This window comes from Oryx dammah, unplaced genomic scaffold (assembly GCF_014754425.2).
Source record: "Oryx dammah isolate SB20612 unplaced genomic scaffold, SCBI_Odam_1.1 HiC_scaffold_26, whole genome shotgun sequence".
Lineage (NCBI taxonomy): Eukaryota > Metazoa > Chordata > Mammalia > Artiodactyla > Bovidae > Oryx > Oryx dammah.
In genome coordinates, this window is record NW_024070210.1 from 99,084,116 (window position 1) to 99,090,115 (window position 6,000).

The 6,000-nt window shown below is 38.2% G+C and overlaps 1 protein-coding gene across 2 annotated transcripts in view; it reads right to left on the reverse strand.

The window, feature by feature from the left end:
- Positions 1–6,000, reverse strand: part of LOC120852622 (band 4.1-like protein 4A) — a 288,931-nt gene that overhangs the window by 178,512 nt on the left and 104,419 nt on the right. The gene's annotated exons all lie outside the window — the stretch shown is intronic.

Consider the following 6,000-nt stretch of genomic DNA (forward strand, 5'->3'; position numbering starts at 1 on the left):
GATCATTACTTCCACAACTAATGCAGAAGATATATAAAGTTAAAATAGCAATTTTTAATGGGCTTCCCTTGTGGCTCAGTTGGTAAAGAACCGCCTGCAATGTGGGAAACTTGGGTTAGATCCCTGGGTTGGGAAGATCCGCTGGAGAGAAGGGAGAAGGGAAAGGCTACCCACTCCAGTATTCTGGCCTGGAGAATTCCAGGGACTATACAGTCCATGGGGTCGCAAAGAATCAGACACAACTGAGCGACTTTCACACACACAGAGCCAAAGCTTTTTAAAATTTTTATCTCATTTTGCTTCATAAGGTTTTATGTTTTATTTTTTAACTGAAATATAGTTGGCATACAATATGACATTAGTTTCCAGTATACTATATGATTTGACATTTGCATACATTCTGAAATGATCACCATGGTAAGTTTAGTAACCAACTAGTCCCACACACAGTTACTACAACATTATTGACCATATTCCTTATGCTGTATATTACATCTCTGTGATTATTTTAATTGGAGGAAAATTACATTATTGAGATTATTTTGCCCCATATCAACATGAATCGGCCACAGGTATACATGTGTTTCCCCCGTCCTGAACCCCCCGCCCACCTCTCTCCACTCTATCCCTCCGGGTTGGCCCAGAGCACCAGCTTTGGGTTTCCTGCTTCATGCACCGAACTTGCACTGGTCATCTATTTCACATATGGTAATGTACATGTTCCAATGCTATTCTCCCAAGTCATCCCACTCTCGCCTTGTCCCACTGAGTCCAAAAGTCTGTTCTTTACATCTGTGTCTCCTTTTGCTGTCCTGCATGTAGGATTGTTGGTACTATCTTCCTAAATTACATATATATATATGTATACACACTAATATACTCTGCAATTATTTATTACATAACTGGAGGTGTACATCTCTTAATTCCTTCACCAATTTCACCCTCTCCCTTCTGGCAACCATCCGTTTGTTCTCTGCACTACCGTCTATCTTCATTTTGTCTTAGTTTGTTCTGTTTTCAGATTCTACAGGCGTTTGTCTCTCCCTGTCTGACTCATTGCTTTTAGCACAATGTCCTCTAGATCCATCTATACTGTCACAAACAGCATGGCTTCTTTTTTTAATGGCTGCCTAGCATTCTGCTGTGTATAGATGCATACCACCTCTTTATCCACTCATGTATCAATTAACACTTAGGTTGCTTCTACATCATGGCTACTGTAATAAGGTTGCAATGAACACTGGAGTCTCTATAGCTTTTCAAATCAGTGTTTTTGATTTCTTCATATAAACACCCAGAAGTAAAACTGATGGATCATATGGCAGTCCTATATTTAATTTTTTTAGAAACCCTCATACTATTGTCCACAGTGGCTGCATCAATTTACATTCCCACCAGCAATGTACAAAGGTCCCCTTTTCTCCACAGTCTCATAAACACTTATTATTCGTTGCCTTTTTGATAATACCCATTCTGACAAGTGTAAGGTGGTATCTCACTGTGGTTTCGATTGCGTTTCCCTGATCCTTAGTGATACAGAGCATCTCTTCATGTGTCTGTTGGCCATTAGCATGTCCTCTTTGGTAAAATATCTATTCGGGTGTTCTGCCTATTTTTAAATTGGGATGTTTGTGTGTTTTTGACATCAAGTTGTATGAGTTTTCTGTGCACCTTGGACATTAAACCTTATTGGATATATGGGCTGCAAATAACCTTCCCTCATTCAGTAAGCTTTTTATTCTGTTGATATTAATAATTTCCTTTCTGTGAAAAACTTTTTAGTTTGATACAGTCCCATTTGTTTATTTTTGCTTTTGTTTCCCTTACCTGAGAAGATATTTCCAAAAAGTATTTCTCAGACCAATGTTGAAGGGCACCTTGTCTATGTTTTAAGAGTTTTATGGTTGCAGGTCTTATATTTTTCATCTTTAATCAATTTTGAGTTTATTTTTGTATATGCTGGGAGAAAGTAGTCCAATTTGATTCTTTTTCATGTAGCTGTCCAGTTTAACAAAGATTATTGAAGAGGCTGTCTTTCCCCCGTTTTGTATTTTCTTGCCTCCTTTGTCACAGATTAATTGTCCATAGCTCAGGTTCATTTCTAGGTTTTCTATTCAGGTTCATCAATCCACATGTCTGTTTTGTGCCAGTACCATATTGTTTTGATTACTGTAGCTCTGTAGTATAGTTTGAAATGAGGGAATGTGATTCCTCCAGGTTATTTCAAATTACTGCTTTTGTGCTGGGATTCAAAGCATGTCAGGTTTAGCAGTCACTCTTTAAGAGTGGAGTCTTTGTTTTCTACAGCCCTTTAGCTCTCCTGTCTTCAAAACCAGATATTCTGGGGGCTTGTCTTCCCAATGCAAAATTTTGGGCTGGGGAGCTCAAAGTGGGGGTTGCACTTTAGGGAAAAATTCGGCAATGGTGATTATCCTCCTGTTTGTGGGTCACCTTCCCAAGGGGTGTGGGTGTGAATTATACTGAAGCTTTGTCTCTCCCACCCGTCTCATTGTGGTTCCTTCTTTACATCTTTACTTGCAGAAAATCTTTTTTTAAACTCTTCAGGTCATTCCCACAGATGGTTGCTCTGTAAATAGGTATAATTTTCACGTGCCCATGGAAGAGGTGAGCTCAGGGTCCTCCTCCTCTACCATCTTGGCCACTACCACCAAGGCTTTCATTTTCAATCCTTACCTAACAAACCTACAATTAAAGCCACCAAAGTTAATGTTCTGAAAATGTCTTTGTCTAGATATTAGACTTTATCTCTTTCATATAAACACAGACATAAGGAAAATATTTCCCTTGTCTGGTAAATGCTAATACCTATCTAAAACATCTAATCTCTCCCCTTCCCACTACATATTCTTTAAAGATTATCATCTAACATATTAAATATTATCCACACAGAACCATTTAATCAGAAAACATTACTCCATAAACACATTAATCTCAAAAAGAACCTATTTTGATGGTATACCTACAGATAGATTTTTTTCTTCCTTTTTTCTCATCACTGACAGGTACAAGAAATTCACAGGACATTACACATTATGAGGCAGGACTTTGTTCAGTTGCACTTTCTTCAGAGAATTACCATTTCATACATACTCATGTAAGATGATAACACTGCATTGTTTTGAGAAAATAGATTGTAATATAAGGGAAATGTTTTTGATTAAATATAAAATGGGTGATAAGAGGTGATAAAATCACACACTGGGAGAAGACAGTGCTTGTTACAAATCCCATAAATTACTTTGGTTAAACTTAATTGGTCTTTTGTTCAAAATCCATTAGATAATTTATAAACAAAAAGCCTTGCTATGAAGTATCTTAAGGTTGTTAGACATTTTCTGCTATAATAACAATGCCACAACCCGAAAATGTCTCTTTGTGCTCATGTACCTATGTCTTTAACTACAGTAAAAATCTCCTAGTGAAACTACTCTTTCAAAGGATAGGCCTACTTAAATTTACAATGGGCACTGCCAAAAAGACCATTACAATTCATGCAAGGAGAGTACATGTCTCAATGCCCTTGCCAACATTTGGATTGAGCAAAATTTTTCCAATCTGATTGAGCAAGAAAGACGGAAGGACTAATTATTTTAATTTGCGTTTTCCAGACACTAATAAGTTCAGTTCAGTTCAGTTGCTCAGTCGTGTCTGACTCTTCGCGACCCCATGGACTGCAGTGTGCCAGGATTCCCTGCCCATCACCAACTCCTGGAGCTTGCTCAAACTCATGTCAATCAAGTCAGTGATGCCATTCAACCATCTCCTCCTGTTATCCCCTTCTTCTCCTGCCTTCAATCTTTTGCAGCATTGTGGTCTTTTCCAATGCTTCTTAGCACTTTGGTTAGTTATTCTCTAAATTGAAGTTTATAAGCAAATTCCCTTAAATACTTCTAATACCTGTACAATTTTACTTAGTTTATTTAGTTCTTCATTCCATCTGGAAACTATTTCTGTGCTTGGAATGAGGATCTAATTTTGTTTCCAAATGGATAGACAACTAAACCACTATTTACCTAGAAGGCCATCATTTCCCTTTTGACTGAAGCAAATTTATCATCTACTAAACGAATCCTCATTCTATGCCATGGATTACTCCTAAACTAATCCTTCAAGATTTTGTTAACTTTAGTTTAATATAGTCTGTTGATCTCTATCATTCTCTTTCAAATTTGTCTCTGCCAATTCTTAGACATTTCGCTCTACTACAGGAAGTTTAGAATCAGCTTGCCAATTTAATAAAAAATTCTGTTAAGAATCTGACTGAAATTAAACTGAATTGACAGACTAGATAACTTGGGAGGTAATGATATGATATTTACAAAGTGAAACCTATATGATTTTCTTTTATATCCACCAAGGAAATTTTATATTTTTTTCATGTAAGTCTTACAAAATTCAATTTGGGCTCTGTGGTAGGTAGAAGTTATAAAATGTGCTCCCCTACCCCGCAAAAAAAAAAAAGTCCTGCTCTAATCCCTGGAACCAGTAAGTACGATCAAATATAAACCTTCTTATTGTGTTATGTGTTACAATTTTTTACATTAAAATGGGAAGATTATTGGATTATGTTAGACGTAATCACTTGGGCCCTTATAAGCCAAACACATTGTACAGCAAAAGAGGAAGGCAGAAGGGAAATCAGAGATGTTTAAAGCATGAGAACAACTCCATAGGTCCTTGCTCCTTGAAAGATGGAGGCGGCCATGTTAAACAGCCTCAAGAAGCTGAGAGTAAGCCCCAGTTGACAGCCAGGAAGGAAGTGGGAACCTGAGGCCTACAACCACAAGAACTGGATTTTGCTAAGACCTTGAAAAACTCTGAAAGTCAATTCTTCCCCAGATCCTTCAGATAAGAGGCCAGCACCTTGATTCAGTCTTATGAGCCTGAGCAGAGAACTGATTCACGCCATCCTGGGCTTTAGACCTTCAGAATGGTAAGAAAACCAATAGGACTATGTTTAAACCACTGATTAGTGGTAATTTGTGATGCAGCAATAGAAAACTAACACAGGCTTAATTTTAGCTATTTTATAGTTGCTGTATTATACTTGCCGCCTGGCTATTGTTACTCTCCCGGCAAGCGACTGAGTTTCTCCACTGCAGGCACTGCAGACATCACCCGACAGTAAGTGAGGTCTTCTCCACATCCTAGTATCACAGCCACTAAACCTGGAGCTTATTCCAACCTCCTCCCATGAGTCTCCTGCCCACGTGCCCCTAGGCTACAGTATTCACTTTCAATTGTTTTTCACACTTGCCTTTTGCCTCAGTAATTTTTTTCAACAATCTCTGGTTAACTGCGATCAGCTGATTTTCCAGGAGGCTATGGAAAAGGCACATGCATCTTTCCTGTTCAAAACAGTTTCAGAAGGCTGCCATTCAAGCCAGTGCTCCACCTTGATCTAATCTCTTCTCTGGGTCTGTTCTATCCAGGTACAGACAGGAACAGGTAGAACCAAAGAATTCTTCTATCCCAAGCAGGTAAAGAAGTGCTTTGTGAACAAAAGAGGAATGATTGATGCTTAAAATTACATCAGTGAAATGGGGCAGATCTTTTAAAATATACATATAAATTAAGGCTTCCTTTATATAAAAACATTTTATACTTCTATTTCTACAAGAAATGTTAGCCTTTTCACATATATCCTCTCACATACAGCCTTTTTATGCTACTCAAAAAGCATAAAAAAGATTAAATGCCCTACTAATAAACACCAATACAGTATACTAACACATATATATGGAATTTAGAAAGATGGCAATGATGACCCTGTAGGCAGGACAGCAAAAAAGACACAGATGTGTATAACGGACTTTTGGACTCAGTGGGAGAGGGAGAGGGTGAGATGACTTGGGAGAATGGTATTGAAACATGTATAATATCATGTAAGAATCGAATTGCCAGTCTATGTCCGATGCAGGATATGGCACGCTTGGGGCTGGTACGCGGGGATGACCCAGAGAGATGTTGTGGGGAGGG